Source organism: Thalassophryne amazonica, chromosome 9, assembly GCF_902500255.1.
Source record: "Thalassophryne amazonica chromosome 9, fThaAma1.1, whole genome shotgun sequence".
Classification (NCBI taxonomy): Eukaryota; Metazoa; Chordata; class Actinopteri; order Batrachoidiformes; family Batrachoididae; genus Thalassophryne; species Thalassophryne amazonica.
In genome coordinates this window covers 95392412-95419434 of record NC_047111.1, presented here as the reverse complement: position 1 = coordinate 95419434, position 27023 = coordinate 95392412, and the positions used below count along the sequence as shown (strand labels likewise).

General features: G+C 42.0%; 1 protein-coding gene across 2 annotated transcripts in view; it reads left to right on the top strand.

Annotated features, from left to right (window-relative positions):
* Nucleotides 1–27023, top strand: part of pcdh1a (protocadherin 1a) — a 475329-nt gene that overhangs the window by 248533 nt on the left and 199773 nt on the right. The window lies entirely within an intron of this gene.

The following is a 27023-nucleotide window of genomic DNA, read 5'->3' as shown; positions in this document are numbered from 1 at the left end:
CCTTTTCCAAACTCCAAACAGTTCATGTTACCAAATAGTACATATGTTAAGTGATTAAGAATGTCTACTTCATCCCCATATAATTAATTAAAAATGCCATTCCTCATTTTTCTTCACTGTCAAATTTTTCAAAAGATTTCATACACCAAGTTGGTTGTCTCTTTAATCAGTATGCAACATTCTAGAAAAGTCCAGAAATTGGTGTTATATCTTTGAGAACCTTGTGCTTGAGTAATTGTCATAATTAGTCAATAAATGGTTCAGCTCCCACACAAAAGACTGGGATTCAGATCCCACTGAAGTTACCTGATTACGTCCTTGGAGAAGAAACTTTGTCCCACCTGTAAGTGGGTACCAGGCTAAAGTAGATTTGGAAATGGAGCTTGCAATAGGCTGGTGTCCCATTGAGGAGTTGTAGACTCTCACCTGCTTCTTGCTACGGTATTCAGGGATGAGTGCTTAATGCCATTGTCCTTCAGTAGATCCAGTGCTTTCATACATTTAAAACTGTAGTAATGTCTAGGAACGGAACCGCCACTTGTTATACACTTCACCACATCCAAGACACCACAGAACAGACAATCTGCCCATTCTTTCCTCTCAAAAATAACCATCTATCTGCCACAGCCAGGTGAAGTGTGGGTATCTTCTTAACCTTCGCCAGCCACTGGGGAGCTCAACACTCAAACACCTATGTGCTCGATAATGCATACAGAAACAAACCACATGGTCAAAATGTCAAAGCTGATGCTAAATGGTAAATGGACTGCATTTATATAGTGCTTTTCCATCTGAATCAGATGCTCAAAGCATTTTACAATTATGCCTCACATTCACCCTGATGTCAGGGTGCTGCCATACAAGGCGCTCACTACACACCGGGAGCAATAGGGGATTAGAGGCCTTGCCCAAGGGCCCTTAGTGATTTTCCAGTCAGGTGGGGATTTGAACCCATGATCTTCTGGACTCAAGCCCAACACCTTAGCCACTAGACCATCACCTCCCCCAAGATGCTCCCTCACAATGCAAGTGATACTCCTCTCCCTAAGTCCGTTGTTTGAAGAGTAACAGTTAAAACGCAACCCATTGTTGTGGCAGTTCCTCTGTTGCAAGGAAGATTGTCTCTTGTTTTATTCCCGGATGGTATGGTGGATGTGGAGATGATTAACAGACACTGCACATGGTTGGTTCACCAAATACAAACAAAATATACATAAAAGTTGATATAACAAAATAGAAATAAATCTGTATCTTAAGCCAAGTAGCAAAAGGACCCTCAAGACTTTGGCCTTCATTCTTCTGAAAAGATATTGGCATTGCCAAACACCTCTGTCAAAAACTGTTATGACTTCATGTGTCTTTATATCTCAAAGGCTGAGGATCCAGAGACATGAAAGCCACTGCCATGAGAAGTGATTATCTCTACAAGTTCAACATGTTCATATAATTCTGATGGCCAAGTCCAGGAAGTCATTAAAAGTCTGGATGTTTGTCTTGAGCCAAGATGATTACAAACCCAGACAATTTGATTCCTTACTCAGCTTTTAAAGTGCTGCCATCACAGTATCCATTGATTCTGCAAATAGCACAGCATCATCCATGAAAGTAAGTAAACCTTTCCAACTTCTTCAAAACTAGTTAAAAATCAAAAGAAGTAAGTCATCAGGTCAAGATAAAACTTGAATGGTCCTCCTGTGAATCCTATCTCACTGGGCTGTGACAGCCTGCAAATGAGAGTTGCGATGGAAATTGCTTGATTTCACGAGACGTTCACTGGGTGATGCTGTTATCTCACTTCACTTGCAGGGTGTCACCAGCGTCGCACCTGGATTTTGAATTTTTCAAAGTTGGCAAGGTGACAAGGCTCTTCTCACTATGCTCCCAGAGTCATTGCTGGTGTTGTTCGATCCTCTGAATGTACTTGTGACTCTTAACATGAGAGTTTCATGACAGAACTCTGGGCGGGTAGCGAGGGCTGGGGACCATCCCACAATAGTGGAAATCAAATCAAAGGGCGCACACCCCTGAAGAGCTGCCGGACATCACTGCATCATGGTGAAAAGGCTGTTCCAGCAATTGCTGTGCGTGGATCTCAGAGCCAATGTGACCCTTAATTGGAGTAAGTGTGTACAGAAAATCCGTGAATTATATACTGGACATGGAAGATAGGATGCTGGATCCAGTAGGGACATCATTCTGCAAATCGATGGGTGCTCTGCAGGCTTTATTGTTATTATTTTTTATTTATTATCATTTCATTGATTATTTCATTTTATTTTGCCATTATTGGGAACAGTGGATAACAGCAGGGTAAGGGTAAGAGCTGAGCACTTTGTGTGCAAACGTGCCATTCGTGTTGAGCTGCAAGTGGCCACTTCAAGGAGACACCAACTGCGACACTGTCACTCGTTTGAGTGTTTGATCAATCATTTGCATCTCCAGTGACATAGGACCCTTAGCAGTCATCTTAAAAAAAAAAAAAATTGTGTTACATTAACATCACTTTAAGCAGACGGAAACAGTTAATCAGTGAAATAACCTGGTGGAGTGGGATGTTTGCAAAGGAAACCTGCACTCTCTCAGCCCTTTCTGGAACGAGTTGAAGACCCTGATATATAGGATGAAAATGTCAGAATTTTGTGGTCATCTAAACATTCCACTGTTGAGGACAGAGGTTCGAATTAACAGCCATGGTTGAAGGAAATTGGCTTTGAAAGGTTCAGCTGAAAGCCAACATCACAGTTAGGGAACTGATAGAGCATTTGGAAACATTAGGTTGAAGTATGTTCATATTTTATTGTGCACCAGTAAGTAAGCACCCATGTCAGTGGCCTATAAGGGATGCCTGCTCCAAAATAAGCATAAACAAACTTGACAAATATTTGCTGGTGATAATCTGGACAAAGCCCTACCCTTTTTGAAGAATGTTTTGTGATCAAAAAAAAAAAATTGCAACAAATGCGAAAGGGTTGGAATGGCCAATCCAAAGCCTTGTCAGAACAAAGAGGTCTAAAATTTGATTGATTTCAGAAATAAATCTGTCTCTCAAGAATTGTTTTGAATTTAAAGAAGTAGTGCAGTGGCCACAGGAAGTTTGTGTTCCTATAGAATAAATACATTTAGAGCTTAATTAGATTTCTCATGGATTGTTATATGAGGCTGTGTTTGAAGGTGGGATGTAGAAAGAGGTGTACGTATGTTACATTATTATTTGAATATAATATTTCAAATTGTTTTAAAAATCAGTTTTATTATCAATTATATGAAAACAAAATAATTTCTATTAAACAGGTTATTGGAAGAAAGTCAGACAAAATTAAACAGAACATTAACAATTTTTTAAAGAGCACATCAGTACCCCACCTCATGAACACAGTTTATTTAAACTTGAAATCACAGCAAATATAAGATTTTATTCAGCTTATGTACTTACTGAAACATTATACAAGTAGTGGGAAACTTTTGGTGTTATCAAAAAACAAACAAACACACAGATTTTAGGGCCCTTCACACATAGTATGAATAAGTACAAATCAGGGTGAATCGCAGCAGATCAGCTCGTATGAGCAAACCATGAAAACACTGAGCTGACGGGCAGGCATGAATGATCTTGCTGGAAGGGTTTTGTGCACGAAACCCTTGCAGCGGGAACACAGTTCCAGCAGCTGGAGCATGTGTAACCACATCGTGCAGCTGCTGTGAAAAAAAAAAAGAGAAAAATACATGCCACCCACAGGAGTCAAACCTGCAATTTACAAAAGCTTTGATTACCAGACAGAATCTTTACCACTGTGCTACAATCACTGTCTTATAACAGGAGAGTGAAATAGCTAAAATCAACAAAGAGATAAACGTATTTTAAAAAAGAGAAAAAAGCACCATGATAACTGACCAAGCAGCATTTGGTATGGTGTATTTCTGCTGATACATGACTGAAAGTGACGTATTTGTCACACTGTTGGCTTGTCATATAGTCCTGCGGTGCGCTGCTCACAGGACATGCGTGTCCTGTCAGACAGACGTGATATTCAGATTGCCTGCTGCATGTCCACATGAACTGATGGTCTGTTTCAGCTGGGACAGCCTGTCAATGTGCGCGCTCTCCATCCCGTTGCAAAAGCAATATGTTTTTATGTATTTCCACGTGAGAACAGCAAGCACACACACGTCCATGTCCATCTAAACACGGTACGTGTTCTGCAGCTGGCACGTCCAGGACCAGAGATGTCAACAGCTACACTTTAAATAGTGCCGTCTAAATAGTTAATGGGAACAACAACAAACAATAGGATACTGGATTTCGGTGAGTTCCTCCATTGTCAGACCATTTGTCAGACTGCGGACACATAATTGTGCTTCACTCTATTAAACTAAGAAATGGGATAGTCGTTGTAGATAGAGAGCAAGAGAGAGATGGATTTGATGGGGGTTGGGAATAACAGTCTGACATGAAAGAAATTAATCCTCAATATCCACTGCTCCCAATGCACCTTCACAATTGCAGGCTCAGGCTGTCTCGTCCATTCATGAATCACTGGGCCTCGGATACACGCTGTAGAAAACCAGCAGCTCTCATAAATAAAGCAGGAGCTGACTAGTGTAGCGCCAGTGAGTCGCCCAGGTCCATTCTCATTCACTTTGGGAACAGGGAAAAGCAAGACAAACCACCTCCAGCACAAGTGAAAAGCTGCCATGATTGCATTTACAGTAAAACTTAACCTCTCTGCTATAGTTTTCATCAGACCAGGAGCACCCTTACTCCACCAGCACAATGAAGATTACATAAAGAAGACACATTTAATTTTCTCCTATTGATCTGAGGTGGTCATCTGGATTGTTTTAGTTCAGAGATCGATGTGAAATAGATGATACAGGGTGGTTACAATGCGCAGAGGATTTGTTTTTTTCATTTGAACACATTCTAGTTTTTTGTTGTTTTTGTTTTTTTAACGCATCTTGCCTGAGATGCTTCACATTAAAATGTCACTAAAATGCCACGAGGGAAATGAAGATTTTTTTATTCCTCATCTGTCTCAGATTTAAAAAGGAAGCGATGGGTGGTAAATTCCTAGGTGACTCTTCATTATCTCCATCAACCAAAGCACTTATCAACCCTTCTGATGAGCCCCTGAGTTCAAATGTATATATCAGATATGATTTATGACAAAATGTAGATGTTTAGGAATCTATAATTATCGTTGGTCATGAATTACAGTGTTATAGTTCATTATCAGTGTGATAAGCCATCTTACATGAAAGTATAGTAGGAGATCATTTCTGAAGCCTTTTGGACTATAGTATGTGAATTGCTCTTTATGCCCTGATAGAAAAAAAAAATTACATTTTTGACATCAAAATGAAAAAATAAGCATCACCTGTGGAAGACAAAGGTAAAAGCTCATCCAATTATTGTGCGCAAGCTAATATAAGTTATTGGCCCGTCGGATTATCTGTAAAACTGTCTTGTTGCCCTGTGCACACCAGATAATTTCATGTACTCATCGTGATAAAACTCTGCTTCTCTGCTCAAGCTAGCCAGTGGTTGCAAATTAGCTTTCTGATTTTAGTAGTTGTTCAGTAAAGTGTCAAAATGGCAGGGGAAGGGTCACATGCTAATGAGTTCCAGCCAACTAGTTGCACAGTAGTAAAGAAAATAAGTTTGGACTTTTGTGTATGTACGGGTACGCACACACACGTTTTTGTTGTTGTCTGTCCACTAGACTGCACCTGCCTGAAAGCATACCTCACTCACTCATCACTCATCTTCAACCACTCTTCCAGGTTTGGGTCACGGGGGCAACAGCTCCAGCAGGGGACCCACACTTCCCTTTCCTGGGCCACATTGACCACCTCTAACTGGGGGATCCCAAGGTGTTCCCAGGCTAGTGTGGAAATATAATCTCTCCACCTAGTCCTGGGTCTTCCCCGGGGTCTACTCCCAAATGGACGTGCCTGGAAGACCTCCCTTGGGAGGTGCCCAGGAGACATCCTTACCAGATGCCTGAACCACCTCAGCTGGCTCCTTTTAACATGAAGGAGTAGCGACGCTACTCCGAGCTCCCCACTTTTGACTGAACTTCTCATCCTATCTCTAAGGGAGACACCAGCCACCTTCCCGAGGAAGCACATTTCGGCCGCTTGTACTCGCGATCTAGTTCTTTTGGTCATGACCCAACACTCATGACCATAGGTGAGAGTAGGAACAGAGATTGACCAGTAGATCGAGAGCATCGCCTTTTGGGTCAGTTCCCTTTTCGTCACAACAGTGCGGTAGAGCGAATGCAGTACCACCCCTGCTGCGCCGACTCTCCGGCCAATCTCACGCTCCATCGTCCCCTCATTCGTGAACAAGACCCCGAGGTCTAAACATAAAAATCGAAATGTATAAATACATAGACTTGCCATCAGTGTTTCATTTGTTATATTGTTTTGATAATCCAGTTACTGTGGGTCACAGAGCTCAATGTGGGTTTAGGTGAGGACTGATCACAAACTGAAGAGCAGAAAGTGACTTATTGTTTCTAAATAGCAATCACATGACTTTTTTCTCAGTCTCTGAAGTGGTTTTATTATTTTTCTTAATAGAGATTTTTCATGTTTGTAACTTTTTTCACAGTCATAGAAAGCCCAGTAAAAGGCATTAATTGTTTGATGGTGCCTGTTTGCAGTCTTTTCATCATTTTTCTGTTTTGGCTGTGTGCAGCTTGAAGCACAAGTGAAAAAAGTCTCAAAAGAAAAAATTTTTTTGAGAGTGCTACCATCATAAAAAGGGCAGATGTAACAAGATCAAAAACCAGAGTAAACACCAGTGTTGATTTTCAGTCATTCATTTTTTCTGCTCCGTTGCACTTGGGGTGTGTGCAGCAAACCACTGGTAGCAGCTCTGGCCATCAACTGTACACAGCCTCGACCACACGCATCCTGGCACCTCAGACCAGACAAAACTGTAAAGTCATGCAATGGGGATCGGTGGCATGTTGCCTGCAGGGTGCATTGTCCCATATTCAGTCACGATTTTGTTTCCCTTCTTGTTTTTACTTTTTTGGTGATGGGGATTCATTCTCCCCTACGTTCTCCAATATCTGAACCTTCATTTAAAAAATAAGGTTGTTTCAAACTTGTTAGCCTGCACGAGTAAACTGTAGAGAGTGTGTAGGGGAGTAACCACTTTTTTTCCTTCACTTGTCTGGCCATGCTGTGAAATGTCAAAGGGGTTGAAAATATGTCCCTTTGGGCTACCGTATCAATGTGGCAGTGCACCATGTAGATCTGAACACCTCATTGTAAGCTCATGACAATATATACATTGCATTCTTGCAAGCACTTATAAATATATTAATAATGAACAGCAGTGCTGGGGTCGATACTCAAAAAAGTAGCACATAACACATTCAAATCTAATTCTAATTACATTTTTTTCCATAAATCTGATTGATTAATCGTGTGAGATTTCAGGCCATATAATATCGGGGTAACGGTGGCAAAATATTTGACCGTTTCACATTTGGATGTATTATTCCACACCCTGACCAGTGTTCTGATGAGATGTCATTCCTGTCAGGAGGTCAGCCCTCCGCGCAACTGCGCATGCGAACGCATGTGCAATATTTTCGGGATGCGGAACTGTCGATTTATGTGACAAGACACAGAATTTGACAGAACACCGGCTGCGTGTGCTGCTATGCAGATGTCATAATGGTGCTGTTAGCTGAGAGCTAGAGAAAGTGGCGTACTGACGCCGCCATTGAAATGGGTGAATTTAATTGACCATACAAAAGTATTGATGTGGATTCTGACACAGAATTACTGTTTCACATTTGATGGATTTGATGGATTGTCACATTTGATGGATTACTCCGTGCCCTGACAGCTGTTGGAGCGACGCTGCCTCACGGTAAGCCTCGCCAACCAAATTACCTACCGAAAAATAAACCGTGCAAACAATGGAATTGGATTAGAATGGGAATAACCCCCTTGTGTCTGATGATTTGCAGATGTTCATGCTGTTATAAGGTCACAAATATCCATTTTACTGGCTCCGCTAAATCGTCGCCAGTAATGCTCAATTTGCGACCGTATAACCAGCATGAACGTCCACAAATCATCAGACACAACAGGCTTATTCCCTAATTACTGGCTACTTTTAAAAAATGTAATGCCTTACTTTATTTATTTACTGTTTGTGGAAAGATACTTGTTACATTACTCATTACTTTTGCATTACTCAGACCACAGCTAAATGTTAAACCCATGCACTGTACACGCAACAAATTCCCATTCTTCTAACATAGTCTCTGTGTGTGTCTGTCTCTTTTGCACATTTACCATGTTTTTTTTTTACTATTTCTAACCTATTCCTTCCCCTAATCCTAACCATAACCTAACCCCCTCCCTTCCCCTAACCTTAACCATAACCCCCACAGTCCCCCCACGTCACCCTGCAGTCCATGCTCACGTTACAAAAATTGGCGCTTTTCATGACAGTATCACAAACCACAGATTAATTTAATTTATGAGATGCCATCACAAAATGGTGTGAGATTGGGTTGTGTATTTACAGGAACTCCATTTCGAAATACAAACAATCAAACCCAGAATACAAAGAATGTCACATTGACAGTTCAAGAAAAAAAGTACTTAGTCTGTTTTTGTAAAATGTACCACCTGCTTCACAACTACAAAAAGAGTCAGTTTAAAATATATCACTTCAGCTGTTTTGCATACTAAACCTAAATCTAGCAAAGAAAAAAAAAATACTCTCAACTGTCCATGAAATTGGAGATGTTTTTGTTCATGGGAAAATGACAGTAACACAAATGCTGATAATTCTGTGTGTAACCGTGCTAGACACAGCATCTCTGTGCCGACAACATATCAAACATTGAGATGGATGAATCCAGCAGCAGAAGACCACCTCGTGTTTCACCCCTGTCAGTGAAGAACAGCAAACTGAGGCTCTCAGGCTATAAAACTGGACAGTAGGAGATTGGCTACATGTCAACCAGTCTCACAAATCTTAGTTTCTGCTGTGACCTGCAGATGGTAGGATCAGAATTTGGCATAAACAACATGATTGGATGTATCCATCGTGTCTGGAATGCAATTGTAACAGCAGTGCCAGAGACAGAGGCCAAAGTGTTAAACACGGATATGTCTCTCACTGCTAAAGGATCATTTTTTTACACTCTGGTCTGGTGCTAAGTGGTTAAAACTGTTGCTTCATAGCAAGAAGATGCTGGGATTGCTTCAAGCCTGATTGTTTCTGTGTGGGGTTTGAATGTTCTCCCCATGTTTGCGTATGTTCATGGTGCTCCAGCTTCCTCCCACTGCCAAAGACAAGCAGGTTAGGTGAACTGGATACTTTAAATTAACCATGAGTGTAAATGTGTTTGTCTGTCCATTTGTGGCCCTGTGATGCAGTGGCAACCTGTCCAGGGTGTACCCACCTCTCAACCAATGAAGGCTGAGATAGGCTCCAGCCCCCATGTCCCTTCAATGGAATAAGTGGGTGTAGAAAATGATTACACTTCAAGTGTTTATTTCCATGTCAGTATGATTTAAGTAATATTCGTTGTTGTGATTGCAATAAATAATTATCTATATCAGTGATTTTCAACCTTTTTTGAGCCGCGGCACCCTTTTTATATTTACAAAATCCTGCGGCACACCACCAATCAAAATAATATTATAATTCTATTACCTCTGGTTTTGCGCAAAACCCAATTATCGCAATAGAAAATTGATACAGAAAACACCGCATTTCGAAAATCCTCAAGCATTTTGCGCTCTGATCTCAAGTAGGGCTGTCACGATTAGGAATTTCTGGAGACGATTAATTATCAGACAAATAATTGCGATTGACGAATATATTTTCTATTTTTTTTTCTTTTTTTCCCTTCTTTATATTCTACTATTGTAGTATAATTACACAACTCTGGAAGAATGTTTGGTTTCTGTGAGTGGAGAAACTGGGAATGGTGCAACATTTTTATTTTATCTTCATTTTACATACAGTCCCAACTTTTTCTGAATTGTGGTTGTTTCTGTTGCATTTCTGAAATTGTTTCTCCTCATCAGTCACGTTTTGTGCTTAAACACTACATTAAGCTCAAGATTGAACAAATAAATACCTTTGGAAAATAACAGCTGTTAAAGTTCAGAGTTCTCACCTGCTTTTTGTGATCTGTGCGTCTGAACATCACCACAGCTTCTCCATGTCAGGGTTTTTTTTTTTTTTTTGGCTCAGTTCATTCATATATTCTCATTTTTTTAATATGTTTTTAAAGATATTTGACTGTTTATTTCATCTCATGATCTCATAAATTCAGCATACGATGCGCACATGGTGTGAACAGGACGGTAACGGCAGAATCACACCTTTAGAGAAAGTTCAGAGAGAAGTAAAGGCAGCTTCATGTTTTGGTTTTTTTAACATGTTTATTCGGGTTAAAATCCTCTCTCTGCTCCGCGCTCGCTGTGCACTGATGGTTCTCAGACTGTAACGTGTCGCGCCTGCATTCAGGAATCTCCCTCACGCACCCCCTCCCTCCCAGTCTGCAGCCTGTTGACTCCGTGCATGCGCGCACACACACACACAGACACACACACACCGACAGCTCCAAACGGAGGCTGCAGCACAATTACGTCAGATTCTGAGTCGTTTTATGCTTTGTGGATAAAATAAATAATTCACTGTAATCGCGAATATGAAAAATAATCGCGATTGATGAATATTGTAATAATTGTGACAGCCCTAATCTCAAGTGTTTTTTTTAGACGTGTCGACACTTTTATTCACAATAATCTGCCACTCTAATATTCACGGAGCGCAGAGGCTGTCTTCAGCGAACCCAGTTGTGAGCGAGAAGGCCCAAGTCTGACCATGGTGACATCATCGGAGGTCAGGCCGCCTTCCCCGCACACCTCCACAGCCAACGCGGTTTCTCCTTCCCCAGAGGAGCCATGCTCCGTGAGCAGCTGAGATTCACGCTGTAGTCAGCAACCCGTAACCATGGAGACGCACAACGCTATGTGCGCAAGTATGTCTATTATACTCTAGTACAGCGCTTTGTTGCCATCTACTGGAATAAAAGAGCATTACATCTGCCACACTTACAGCACATACACCCGAAAACGGTGATATTTGATAATTGCCCACGGCACCCCTGACGATCAATCACGGCACCCTAGGGTGCCGCGGCACCCCGGTTGAGAATCACTGATCTATATAATGTATGGTGGAAACTTATTACTCTTGCTATAGATACACTATAGGGAATAGATGGGCTGACTCGATTACAGTGACTCCAAAAAGTATTCACCGTGCTTATATGTAGAAACAAGTGTGCCTTTCCAAAATCATGTCAAATCAACTGAATTTACCTAAGATGGACTCCAATTAAGCTGTAGAAACATCTCAAAGATGATCAGTGGAAACAAGATGAATGTAAGCTCAACTTTGAGCTTCATGGCAAAGGCTGTGATAGAAGAAAAATGCTAAAATTTAATAAAAAAGTCACATTGTCATTATGGGGTATTGTAGGCAGAATTTTGAGGAAAAAAATAGAATAAAGCAATAACAAATTTAGAAAAAAGTGAAGCACTGTGAATACTTTCCAGATGCACGGTATGGGTTTATTTGAGGCATATGCTTTCATATTAACAAAGGAGAAGTGGGGGAGGTTGGTGTGTGTGTGTGTGTGTGTGTGTGTGTGTGTGTGTGTGTGTGTGTGTGTGTGTGTGTGTGTGTGTGTGTGTGTGTGTGTGTGTGTGTGGTTTCTGCATATATTGATGACAATTATATAATCTGCAATATATAAAATTTCTCTTGAGAACAGCATATACAGTGCATATACTTGCATGACAGCAAAATTAAGTATTACATATAATTTTGAACATGGCTATCATTTACATAAATTATGTATCCCAGTGGCCATAACTCCTGAGTGCTTGATACTGTATGATTTTTAAATAATTAATTTGCATTTTATTGCATGAAATAAATATTTGATCCCCTACCACCCAGCAACCTGTCAATTTTTCGTTAAGAAGCCCTCTTATTCTGCACTGTTTACCTGTATTAATTGCACCTGTTTGAACTTGTTACCTGTATAAAAGACACCTGTTCACACACTCAATCAATCACACTCCAACCTGTCCACCATAGCCAAGACCAAAAAGCTGTCTAAGGCCACCAGGGACAAAACTGTAGACCTGCACAAGGCTGGGATGGGGTACAGGACAACAGGCAAGCAGCTTGGTGAGAAGACAACAACTGTTTGATTATGATGATGATTATTTATTAGAAAGTGGAAGAAACACAAGATGGCTGTCAATCTCCCTCGGTCTGGGATTCCATGCAAGATCTCACTTTGTGGGATAAGGATGATTCTGAGAAAGCTCAGAACTACACAGGAGGACCTGGTCAATGACCTGAAGAGAGCTGGGACCACAGTCACAAAGATTACATTAGTAACACATAATGCTGTCATGGTTTAAAATCCTGCAGGGCACCAAGGTCCCCCTGCTCAAGCCCGCACATGTCCAGGCCCATTTGAAGTTCACCAGTGACCATCTGGATGATCCAGAGGAGGCATGGGAGAAGGTCATGTGGTCAGATGAGACCAGAATAGAGCTTTTTGGAATCAACTCCACTTACCATGTTTAGAAGATGAAAACAACCCAAAGAAAACCATCCCAATCATGAAGCATGGAGGTGGAAACATCATACTCTGGGGGTGCTCTTCTGCAAAGGGGACAGGACGACTGCACCATATTGAAGGGAGGCTGGATGGGGTCATGTATTGCGAGATTTTGGTAAACAACCGCCTTCCCTCAGTAAGATCACTGAAGATGGATCATGGCTGGGTCTTCAGCATGACAATGACCCCAAACACACAGCCAGGGCAACTAAGGAGGGGCTCCGTAAGAAGCATTTCAAGGTCCTGGAGTGGCCGAGCCAGTCTCCAGACCTGAACTTAATAGAAAATCTTTGGAGGGAGCTGAAACTCAAAACCTGAAAGATCTGGAGAAGATCTGTATGAAGGAGTGGCCCAAAATCCCTGTTACACTGTGTGTAAACTTGGTCAAGAACAACAGGAAATGTCTGACCTCTGTAATGACAAGCAAATGTTTCTGTACGAGTTGTTAAGGTCTGTTGTTCTAGGGGATCAAATACTTATTTCACACAATAAAATGCAAATTAATTATTTAAAATCATACAATCATATTTTCTGGATTTTTTAATTTGATTTTTTTTTATATTCTGTCTCTCACAATTGAAGTGTACCTACAATAAACATTACAGACCTCTCCATTCTTTGTAGGTGGGAAAACCTGCAAAATTGACAGTGGATCAAATACTTATTTCCCCCACTGTAATTGACATAAAATGTAATTTGTGTAATTTGTTGATACCCTACATATGTTAAGATGGCAGTTGTGGTGCTGACCTGCAAGCAATACCCCCCCACCAAAAATAATAAATAAATAAATAAAGAAAAGAAAATAAAATAAAAAACAACAACAACAAAAATTAATGGCACCCAAAACATGCAACATTAGGCAGTTCAAGTGCCCTTATTTAATTTAGTCTCCCACACAGTAACGTTTTAGGCTTCACATTGGGCTTATACTAACACTGTGTACATTACTAAGGCCCCATTCACACATACAGTTGTATGCAAAAGTTTTGGCACCCCTGATCATTTTAATGATTGGTTGTCTGGATCAGAAATGTCAGTTAAATATATCATATAGCAGATGATCATGGTGTGGAGTAAGTATGATTTTTTCTACTTCTCTAACTCTCTCTTTGCATAGCTTTGCATGAATTTATATGTTCAGTTAGCTGTTAGCTGTTTTTCAGTTAGCTTTATATACATTTAACTGTTTTCATAGCGATAAATACATTTTTAGATTCAGATAGTGTTATTTTAAGTAAATTTTAGATTGATATCTTTATATTCATTTAGCTATTTGCATAGCTTTGCATGAATTTATATGTTCAGTTAGCTGTTTTTCAGTTAGCTTTATATACATTTAACTGTTTTCATAGTGATAAATACATTTTTAGATTCATATAGTGTTATTTTAAGTACTTTATAGATTGCTAGCTTTATATTCATTTAGCTAGTCACATAGCTTTGCATGAAAAAAATGTTCAGTTAGCTGTTTTTCAGTTAGCTTTATATACACTTAACTGTTTTCATAGTAATAAATACATTTTTGTTATTTTAAGTCAATTTTACTTTGTTAGCTTTATATCCATTTAGCTATTTCTTTGCATGAAATTACGTTCATAGTGATAAATACATTTTTAGATTCAGATAGTGTGATTTTAAGTACATTTTAGATTGCTAGCTTTATATTAATTTAACAATTTGCATATCTTTGCATTAATTTATGTTCAGTTACCTGTTTTTCAGTTACTTTCAGATTCAGTTAGCTTTATACACACTTATCTGTTTTCATAGTGATAAAGGTTTTGACTGTGATTGTTTTAAATACATTTAGATTTGGTTAGCTTTATATTCCCTCAGCCCCAACCAGTCCCAGCAGAAGACTGCCCCTCCCTGAGCCTGGTTCTGCTGGAGGTTTCTTCCTGTTAAAATTGAGTTTTTCCTTCCCACTGTCGCCAAGTGCTTGCTCACAGGGGGGTCATTTTGACCGTTGGGGATTTTCTGTAATTGTTGTATGGCTCTTGCCTTACAATATAAAGCGCCTTGGGGCGACTGTTTGTTGTGACTTGGCGCTACATAAATAAATAAATAAATTTGATTTGATTTGATATTCCGTTTGTTAGCTTACAAGCTATAGTTACGTTGCGCTAGATGAATTGTTTTTGGTTTAGATTGAGTCAGATTTATTTTCAGTCAGTTTTAGATTGTTTCAGGTAGGTTTTCCTGGAGCTACACTCACTTTGGTTTTGACTAGGTTGACTTTGTGTTTTTGTTGTTGTTGTTTTACAACACAGATATCGTTTATTCAAGTATGGCAGTGGTAGGTCCATGACCTATATGGGATCTAGGCGCTCCCGCCATCACGAGCCTCCCAGCTGACTGGGTTATAGCAGTGGGTAGATGGGACTCATAAGCCCTGTTAAGGCGGTCCACCTAGGGGAAGGAAAACTCTGATGTTAAACCCCCAGCCTTGGTTACTGCCCCCGTGCCTCAGAGGAAGGTTCTTTAGCCAGAGGGTAGGTCACTCTGATGTAAAACCTACAGCCTGGTGGTCGCCACAGCTGTCTCAGCTTGTCTGTGCCACTGTGGAGTGCCACCTTGCCTAAAGAGTGGAATTGGTGTGCGCGAGTTGATCCCCACTTTAAGCAACGAGCACAGGCGGGAAGGAAGGCCCTGCAGCGATGGGAAGAGGCGAAAACAGCAGGTGCATGATGGCACTGGGAGCTGCAGTCTCGATCCTGCATGCAGGCGGCTCAGGAGCTATGGTCGTTTGATTGCTGACCCGAGACAACAGCATCATCCGGCAGGGCCCTGGGTGACCAAGCAGCCTTGTTTAGGGATAGCCCTGCTTGCTCCACATGGAGACAGACCTAGAAAAGGTGGTCTAAACATGGCTTGTCTCACTAGATCCGGTTGGCTCACCGCTGCCAACAGGCATCACTACACGCGGTGCGAAAAGAAAAACAAAGAACCTGAAAATTGCGTGCTGGAATGTACGCACAATGATGGACTCAGACAATAGCGATTGTCCTCGAAAACGCTGAGCCTTAGTCGCCAAAGAGCTAGCAAGGCTTGACATAGACATTGCTGCACTCAGCAAGGCGCGCTTTGCAGACCAAGGGTCGCAAGGCTTGACATAGACATTGCTGCACTCAGCAAGGCGCGCTTTGCAGACCAAGGGTCACTCACCGAGGAAGGCACAGGCTACACACTGTTCTGGTCAGGGAAGGCTAAACAAGATCGTCGACTCTCAGGGATCGGGTTCATGATTAAGAGCACCATAGCACATAGGTTACACAGTTTGCCAGTTGGACATTCTGACCGACTCATGTCACTCCGGCTCCCCATCAACAACAAGGATTTTGCCACTATTGTTAGTGTGTATGCCCCAACCATGCAGGCCGACATCAGAGTTAAGGAGGCTTTCTATAGCGATCTGCACAACCTTCTACAGCGCATCGACACCCAGGACAAGCTCCTCATCATGGAAATTTCAACGCCAGAGTGGGCCGCGACTCTGATGTATGGAAGGACGTGCTAGGGAAACATGGCATAGGCAACTGTAACGACAATGGCGCCTGCTGCTGGAGTTCTGCTCTGCACATGACTTGACGATCACCAACAGCCTGTTCCAACAGAAAGAGAGATTCAAAGCAACCTGGAGACACCCACGCTCCAAACACTGGCACCTTCTGGACTACGTTCTGACGCGACAGCGTGATAGAAGAGACGTACTACATACCAGGGTGATGCCTAGCGTGGATTGCTATACGGATCATCGCTTGGTCCATTCCAAGATTGCTTTCACTTTCAAGCCCCCTCCTAAGAAGAAAGGCCCACAGTTTAAGAAGCTACAAGTCCACAAGCTGCAAGACATAGACACAAAAATGGAGTTCCAGGCCAAACTAGAGGAGAGACTGGGTGGAGAAGAAGGCCTGCCTGACGACCCTGAACAACAGTGGATGACATTAAAGACCATGCTTCAGGAGACGGCAGCAGAAGTAGTGGGCTTCTCAGCCAGGAAAAATAAAGACTGGTTTGATGAGTCTGATGCACAGATCCAGTAACTACTAGAAAAGAAATGTGCATGCCACAAGACTCTTTTAGCTAAACCTGATGACCACTCTGCCAAGACAGCTTACAGAAATGTCTGCTCCACACTGCAAAGCAAGCTCCGCATACTGCAGAACGACTGGTGGCTAGCTTTTGCGGAGAAGACACAACAACATGCCGATGCCGGAGACATGCGCTCCTTTTATGAAGCCCTTAAGACCATCCATGGGCCAGCACATCAAGTGCAAGCACCCCTGCGCTCCTCAGATGGCTCCACCCTTCTGACGGACAAGGAAACCATTATGCAGCGTTTGTCAGAACACTTTGAAAGCCTCTTCAGTGACAAGCGCACTGTGCAAGAGTCATCAATCGAGAAGATTCCCCAGGTGGAGGTGAAATGGGAACTTGATGACCCCCCAACACTTGAAGAGATCCGAAAGGCCACCACGCAGCTGAATCCAGGGAAGTCTCCTGGCATAGATGACATCCCAGCAGAGGTGTACCAAAATGGAGGTGAGGCAGTCCTCGACAAGCTTCAGATTCTCTTCTCCAGTTGCTGGGAAAAGGAAATGGTTCCACATGACCTTCGGGATGCGGTCATTGTCTCCCTGTACAAGAACAAGGGCGACAAGTCCGACTTCTAATTACCGGGGCATCACTCTCCTCTCAATAGCAGGTAAGATTTTGGCTCGAGTGCTGCTCAACAGGCTTACCCCTACCATAGCGCATGAAAATACTCCCGAGAGTCAGTGCGGATTTCAGGCCAACAGGGGAACCACCGACATGATCTTCATCCTGAGACAGATCCAGAAGAAGTGCAGAGAACAGAACATGGCCCTTTATGCAGCCTTCATAGACCTAACCAAGGCTTTTGACATGGTCAGTCGTGAGGGTTTGTGGAAGATTCTTGCACGCCTTGGCTGCCCTCCAAAGCTCCTCACCATGATCCGCCAGCTGCATGAAGGCCAGATGGGACAAGTGAAGTACAACGGGACTCTGTCCGGCAGCTTCCCCATCTCAAATGGCGTCAAACAAGGTTGCATCCTCGCGCCCACTCTGTTCTCCATCTTCTTCAGCATGATGCTTCGTGAGGCCAAAGAAAACTTGACAGACGGCATCTATATCCGCTTCAGAACCGACAGAAGTCTGTTTAACTTGCGGCGCCTTCTGTCCCACACTAAGATTACAGAACAGCTAATCATGGAGCTGCTCTTCGCAGATGACTGTGCCCTCATCGCCCATATGGAGCAAGCCTTGCAGCACATTGTCAACTGTTTTGCTGAAGCAGCAAGAGCCTTCGGCCTCAGCATCAGCCTGAGAAAGACAGAAGTGCTATATCAACCGGTCCTCCATACAGCATATACCCCACCACAAATCAACATCGAGGGTACCAGCCTGAATGCAGTAGAGCACTTCACGTATCTCGGTAGTGTTATCTCAAACGACGCATCTGTTGCCAAGGACCTAGACAGTCGTCTTGCCGAGGCCAGCAGTTCTTTTGGTCGACTCTCAAAGAAAGTCTGGCAGAATCATGCACTGCGCCTTTCCACAAAAGTGCAGGTCTACAGAGCCATTGTGGTCCCTACCCTCCTGTATGGAGCTGAAACCTGGGTTCTGTATCGCCAGCAGATCAGATTACTGGAACGCTTTCATCAGCGTTGTCTCCAAAACATCTTCGGGATCAAGTGGCAGGACTACGTCTCGAATAAGGACATCCTTACCAGAGCCAAATTGCCCAGCATGGAGTCTATTATACTCAAACAACAGCTTCGTTGGGCAGGTCACGTAGCCAGGATGGATGATACATGCATGCCAAAATTAATTCTCTTTGGCAAGCTCAAGGAAGGGAGATGAAACCAAGGGGCCCCCAAAAAGCGCTATAAGGACCAGCTGAAGAAACAGCTCTCCCTTGCAGGCATTCAGCATCAGTCATGGCAGCATCTAGCTACAGATAGACTCAGCTGGTGTTCCAGCATCAAATCCGCCAGCCTGAAGTTTGAGGCAGAAAGAAGTGAGGCCTCACGCCAGAAGAGTCAAAAACAGAAAGAGCGGGCAGCAGCACAAGCCCAGCCTACTCAAGTGTTCATTTGCCCCAAGTGTAACAGGTCTTGTGCATCCCGCATCGGACTTTTCAACCACCAGAGGGCTTGTAGAAAATAAACTAAAAAAAAAAAAAAAAAAAGGACTTCCCACTATCCTAAGAGAGGAAACTGCCAACAACAACATAGCAGATGCACACAATGAAATCTGAGAAGTGAAATGACGTTTTTAGTATTTACAGAAAGTGTGCAATAATTATTTAAACTAAATTAGGCAGGTGCATAAATTTGGGCAGACTTGTCATTTTATTGATTTGAATACATTTAGCACTAACTATTGGAACACAAGATTGGTTTGGTAAGCTCATTGATCCTTGACCTCCTTACACAGGTCAATCCAATCATGAGAAAGGGTATTTAAGGTGGCCATTTGCAAATGTATCCCCTCTTGGCATCTCTTCTACTGAGTGGCAACATGGGAGCCTCTAAACAACTCTCAAATGACCTGAAAACAAAGATTGTTCAATGCAGTGGTTTAGGGGAAGGATACAAAAAGCCATCTCAGTGATTTCAGTTGTCAGTTTCCATTTTGAGGAACATAGTGAGGAAATGGAAGACCGCAGGTACAGTACTAGTTAAGGCCCGAAGTGGCAGGCCAAGAAAAATCTCAGATAAGCTGAAACAAAGGATGGTGAGAACAGTCATAGTCAACCCACAGACCTGCTCCAAAGACCTACAACATGATCTTGCTGCAGATAGTGTCTCTGTGCATCATTCAAATATACAGCACATTTTGCACAAGGAGATGCTGTAATCCAGAGGTAGCCTTTTCTGCATACACACCACAAACAGAGTCACTTGAGGTATGTGAAAGCACATTTGGACAAGCCAGCTTCATTTTGGAATAAGGAGATGTGGACTGATGAAACTAAAATTGAGTTATTTGGACATAACAAGGGGCGGCATGCATGGTAGAAAAATAACACAGCATTCCAAGAAAAACATTCGCTACCTACACTAAAATTTGGAGGTGGTTCCATCATGCTGTGTGGCTGTGTGGCCAGTGCAGGTACTGGGAATCTTGTTAAAGTTGAGGGTCACATGTATTTCACTCAATATCAACAGATTCTTGAGAACAATGTTCATGAATCAGTGACAAACTTGAAGTTGCACTGGGGTGGCTCTTTCAACACGACAACCCTAAACACTGCTCAAAATCTACTAAGGCATTCATGCAGAGGAACAAGTACAATGTTCTGGAATGGCCATTTCAGTCCCCAGACCTGAATATTATTGAAAATCTGTGGTGTGATTTTAAGCTGGCTGTCCATGCTTGGATTCAACAAATATGAGATGTTTTGTAAAGACGAATTGTCCAAAATACCTTCAACCAGAATCCAGACTCTTATTGGAAGCTATAGGAAGCATTTAGAGGCTGTTATTTCTGCAAAAGGAGGATCTACTAAATATTGATGTATTTTTTTTTTTCTGCTGGGGTGCCCAAATTTATGCAACTGCCTAATTTTCTTTAAAGAATTATTGCACAATTTCTGTAAATCCTATAAAGTTCATTTCACTTCTCAAATATCACTGTGTTTGTCTGCTATATGATATATTTAACTGAAATTGCTGATCCAAACAACCAAATGGAAAATCATGGAAATCACCAGGGGTGCCCAAACTTTTTCATACAACTGTATTATGAATAAGTTCAACTCAGGGTGACGCAAAGTGGAACAGCTGATAAGAGCGAACCATCAAAACATTGTGACGGTTTGTGCACGCAGGAACACAGTGCAAGCAGCTGCAGTATGTGCAACCACATCGTGCAGCTGCTGTGAAGAAAAAAAAATATGCTGCAATGGTTTTGTGCAGGTGGGAATACAGTGTGAGCAGCTGCACAACAACGTGCCACTGATGTGGAGACCAGTAAAATAAAAACCAGCTGTATAATTAGTGAATATCACTGTGTTGGTATAAATAATACATAAAAGGGGACACAATACAGAACCCCACAGTTAAATAACCCTGGTTAAAAAACTGTATATATATATATATATATATATATATATATATATATATATATATATATATATATATATATATATATATATATATATATATCACTCATGAGATTCGAACCTGTAAGCTCTGATTACCAGACAGAAACGAAACTTTACCACTGTGCTGCCACCAGTGGCCTGTAATCAGTGCAGAAATCAACAAGGACATGGAGGAGGTGCTATGTGCAGCCACTGCAGCCCGTGGCAAAGATGAAAGATGTTTTATATATTTCCATGTGAGAACAGCAGGCAGAGACACATGCCTCACGGTGGAATGTTGTAAGTTCATGTCCTTCCAAACACGTAACATGTTCTCAAGGTGGAACGTCCAGGAGCAGAGATCTTTACAGCCGTGGCTGTGAGTGGACATGTCCCCCCATTCATTCAGTGCCCACACCAACGTGTCACTATCTCTGTTGTGTAGTCATTAATTTTCATTATTTATTATGTAATTGTGTATGTAGGTATTGTCATAATTATTTATATAACTGTCCTGCCGGTGGTTTCTGTGTTTGTAATGTGTGCACTGAGCTGCCATCAAACTGTCATTGTGCTGTGAATCAGCTGACAGGCCCCTCCCCGTGCTGTGTGTGATCAGACCTTGCTGTCTGGCCCCCATGTGATCAGATCTGTACATACGTACATATAAGCATTTTCTGCATGAGTGCCCCCCCCCCCACCTTGCACACCCAATATATTGTGGGGGAGCGGGGGGGACACACGTGCACACATGCAACACACATGCATCACATGTGTGTGGCTTTTTGCAACTCCACACTCGTGGGGCACTTAGACAAATTTCACATCCAGCTCGACAGTGATTGTCTGCTGACTGTTGTTGTGTTAATAGTGTGAATGCCCACACAAACAAGTGGTGTTAGATGTTCATGTGTTTCAGCTGGAATTTGGCCAACACCTGCCATAAGAGGGTTCGATGTGCTCTCACAGCACAATCTGTCTTTAAGTCCCAAATAGTTGTAGCAACAGGTGTACGACGCATTAGAGGCAGCTACGATTTTACACGTTTTGCATACGATTCCTGCTTCATGCGCACTTTACGTGCAAGTCGACCACATCTGTACTATGTGTGAAGGGGCCCGAGAGGAGTGGAAACCATGTTGTTGTTGCCACCACCACATTGATTGCTATAATCTCATCAAGTTAATTCCTTTCAGGTTGTCCTGAAAATGTCTACCAGATCATGATCAGTATTGACATTTATGGTGTTGCTCTTGAATGTTGTGAAAGGAACAAATACGGCATATGAGCTGGCAGGAAGCCTATCAATCTGTGGAACGCACAATATATTTCACAACAGGCTTTATATTAGTTCCACCTCCCTCAAAACACAAGCCCACATTTTCATTTAATAAAAGAAAAGGTCAAAAATGCAGTAGTCAAAGTTGACTTAGTCAACGCTGTCTCACACCCGGCTGCCGGAATTTTGAGTTTTTACAGCATACTTGTGCATTTGTTATGGTGACACAGTAATTTGTGATTTGTCAGAGAGAAGCCAGACCCTTTCACAGTGCTGATGGACAGGGTCAAATACCATGATCTGTATTTAGCAGCGGGATACTACTCCTGTGCTGTAAATGTGATTTTAAAGCCACCTCATCATCTTTTTGTAGGGGATTTGCAGTATGTAGCAGATCAAATGTGAGTCTCCCTGCACTTAAGCTACACTATCAGCTGCCCAGTAGGCCAGCCATAGTAACATACCCCACCGCTTTCCATTCAGTTTTTTTTTTTCTTATATTTATTGAGAAGCTGCACCCTTTGGACACTATTCAAACAATGATGCAAAATTCAGGGTTTTCACGTATCCCATAATCCCTTGTGTGCCAGAGTCGCTGCAGTCAAAACAACATAGAGAATCCACACAATGACAATTGTAAATGAATATTATACTACAAAAATGTCATTTTTTTATGCTTTTCATCATGTTAATAAGAGACTGCTGCATGATACCCTGAAAACTTGCTAAAACAATTCTAACAAAAAAATCCGTGTCTGCTACGTTTAATCTGCGTGGAATTTACTCAATGCAAACAGAATTTCAGACATATCATATATATCAGTCTGGAACAAAGAGGACAAACAGTGTTGTAAAGAACAATAATCAAGACGTTAAAGAGCAAACTTCACTTTCCCCCAGAACGACATGATCAGGAAGTGAGCGTAGCTCACAGCAGCTCCCATTGAAAATAACGGAGAGACAGCCTGTGATTCTCGCATGTTTACATAAAACAAATGCAATAACAACATCTATAAACCCAGAGAATATATTCACAAGAGTTTTAGGCACAATATAAAAATAGTTTTATGTTGTGATGTTAATTGTGTTGTCCATGTGCAGTGGTTAAAGTGAAGCGTGATCAGAGTGTATCAATGCAGTTCTCAGTGTTACTGAGATCTTGCAGCGTGGCAACCTCTCTGAGGTTTTGCGGGATTTGAAACCTGAAAAGCCTCAATACCTTAAGGAGTTACACATTGCCACTTTTTTTTAAGTGGACAGTGACATTCTTCAACCTTCTGCTATATTTTTAGAATTTGCAAGTTGGGTTAAAAAGTTTATCTAATCAACACAGTATTAATTTTGCATGCATGGTCGTGGGCGAAAGGGCTATATAATATTATGACACAAACTAGCTAACATCACTCTCAGTAAACTTCTCCTTGTCACCACTAAACAGGTCAAAATTTCATTTGTAGTGTCTGTTAGCGTAGACAGGATATTTAAGGAGGTACATGTGCATGTTTACTCCATTAAATTGTAAAATGGCTGATTGCATAGACAGCTGCTTATGTTAGCTTCCTGACTGTTCCACTCACAAAAGTCATAAGATTGTCTACACCAGGGGTCGGCAACCTGTGGCACGTGTGCCACTGCTGGCACGCGTCAGCATAATCACTGGCACGCACAACACTGGACCAGCATCAGCAAAAAAAATAAATAAATAAAAAAACATCTGCGTGACAGCACGATCTTCCAACTGCATTCGCTCCACGGTGCTCTGCACCCATCTCCTGCCCACTTTCCCAGAGACCCATGTGTAAAATTAGCCTAGCGTGCATCAAAATCAAAGTTACCCGATAGCGTTACAAGTGCAGAGATGACAGAGCCTCCTGCAAAAAAAAACTAAAGCTAGGGCATTCCAGTCCTCCTGGACAGAAGAATATGGTTTTGTTTTCGTCAAAGATTGCGCTGTATGTACCTTTTGCTGTGACAACGTTGTGTGCCGAACTTACAGCATTAAGCAGCATTTCGAGACGAAACATCAGAAGACATATAAAGACCCTGCTGATAGAGCCGAAACCATCAAACGTGCCGTGGCCAGGTATGGGAAGCAATCCAGCTCTCTTAAGGTGTTTGTGAACACCCAAGGCCATGTCACCGAAGCCAGTTATAATCTGGCTAATTGCATCGCTAAACATGGGAAGCCTTTTACTGATGGGGAGTACATAAAGGAGGCTTTTCTCAGCTGCGCAGAGACTCTTTATGACAACTTGCCCAACAAAGACACCATCAAAAACCGGATAAAGGACATGCCCGCGTCAGCTCGTACTGTTCAGCAATGCATTGATGAAATGGCAAGTGATGTTAGATCCCAACAAACGGAGGGACTGAAAGATGCTAATGTTTTTAGCCTAGCCCTTGATGAGAGTGTGGACGTGAATGACATCCCGCGATTGGCTGTCATGGCAATATACTGCGCTACAACCATGAGAGAGGAACTCTCACGGGCTGCTTTTGTCGCCAAGCTTGCAGTATTCTCAGGTGACATTGCGTCCACCTTCCGCTACTTCCGACACTTGAGGGACTTGTCCTCACAACGCAACATCAGCGCAGCTGAAATAGCCGAATACATGCATGAGCTGGAGGTGGAGTTCACGACCTGCTTTGTGGATTTTAAACGGTACGGTCCGATGTTCTCCTTCTTGATCAAGCCTGCCAGCTTTGATGGACATGACCTGGACGCAGCTCTGATCGACTGGATGGATGTACAGGACGTGGAGATGCAGCTGATTGAGCTGAAGAGCTCATCACTGTGGGTGACGAAGTTTGCAGAGCTCCGAAAGCAGTTGGAATCCATCCCTGTGCAACAGCACGGAGCCTGCATCCTCGCATGCTGGACGTCTGCACCAGAGAAGTTCATTTGTCTCAAGAACATTGCATTGGCCCTCTTGTCAGTGTTCAGCTCAACATACCTGTGTGAGCAGGTATTTTCGCACATGAAAAGTGTGCTCAGTCCCATCTGCATCCGTTTGACAACGGACCATTCTGAGGCATGTTTACAATTAAAAGTGACAAACTACAAACCCCAGATAAAAAAGCTCAGCCAAGAAAAGCAAGGACAGGGATCACACTGACTGGTAGGCAAGATATATTAATTGAGACATAGCTTATGATTAATTTTAGTCTCAGCCCACACTGATTAGTTAAATACTTTGCTGTTTGCTTTGAATTTGTTGAACGTATTCCTGTAGTTTGTGTCATTTTTACCATTATTGTTGATAGTGGCACACTCATTGACTAGAAAATTTGAAATTGGCACTCAATGTCTCAAAGGTTGCCGACCCCTGGTCTACACTGATGTCACTGCACAGTAACCAGCAGTATTTAACCACACACTGTAAGTTGTTATACAGTGTTCAGAAACCTCGGACATTCGGAAAGACCCAACATAAACAACAACAAAAAAAACTACTTCTGGAAAGGTGTGTTCATGACATTACTTTGGGAATTTGAGTCATCGACTGCTTAGCCTATACCACAGGAGAGCTAGGCTAACATTATCTTTGGGCTAAATTAAATTCTCAGAGATATTTTTTTGCTGATGTGTGGTTTTGTTAACTTAAATAATGTCACATAGAAAGTAAATATATTACATACAGCAGTAATGTCTTGTTAAAAATTAATTTAAAGATGCATTTTCAACAGTGCCAACATTGTTATTCCACCACTCGCAAACATGTCACCAGCTCTATTGCAAGCTAGTTGCTGATAAGGGTCTCAAACTTATAGAATGACATAGGGCACCGCAGTCTCCTTTGCACACTGTGATATCGCGGGATTTGACCACTTATGGGGACAGCCGGTCCCGCTGTGCAAACATAACCTAACCCTCTGGGGCCGACGTCGTCGTATACGATGGCTAAGACCAAGCTTTACTAAATTATAAATAACTTTTTAATGATATGAGATAGAAACTTACTTTTTTTGCTGAAAAGTTAACTCTGCAGACTTTCGATCCAGCCATCAGCCATCTTTGTACTCCGCATAGAAGCTGTGTGATCACGTGCGCAATGTGAGTGTCCAATTGGAATTGGTTCACCGTCACATGGTTTTCCAAAATCCAATTGTAGGGCAGATTTACCTCACGTGAAAAGCCAAAGATCGTTTTCAGGAGTGATCTGGTACAAACATCTCTGCTCAATGAGCATAATGTAATTGTATGCTGTCCTTGCACAAATAAATGAAATGAAATATGTTACTCGTTGGCCCGTTTGAATAGCCCCCTGGTTGCTTCAGTGAGTACATACTATTCCAATGCACCCTGCACCATTACGCACAGCGAAAGTGAAAGCAGATGGAGAGCCTCTGATGATAATCTCACGTGCTCAAACAAAGAGTGTGTAACTATCAGGATTGCTCCACCAGTTTGCATGTGAATGTTACTGGATAACTTTGTTGCTTTCTCGGCGTAAAGCACTGTTTACCATATAAGTGGAGCAAGGGGGAGGGCCGCTCCTCAGACTGTAAGGAGCCAAAGTGGGCAAAAGTGTGAATGAAAGCTGCTTTAGGAGCAGCACAGAACAGTCCAAAACACAATAGAAGTAGAAGTTTGTGATGTGACCTTTGTGTAATAGCAGACAGAAATTGCTTTGAGATGAGACAAACAAAACGCATAGACCATTTTGTATATATTGTTCAAAATGTGCATTTATGTTTATTGTTTGAACCTTTTTGTTGTACAGTCTTTCACACAAGACCTCAAATTACCTTTATATAGTTTGCTGTGTCTTTTGAAAAAATATGTGTGGAAAATTATTTTTCGCTTTATTTTTTCCTTTCTTAGTTCTGATTGTAAACCTTTATTACACTTATAAACAGTGGTGGGCACAGATAACCAAAAAATTAACTTCGATAACAGATAAGATAACTGAAAAGTTATCTTTGATAA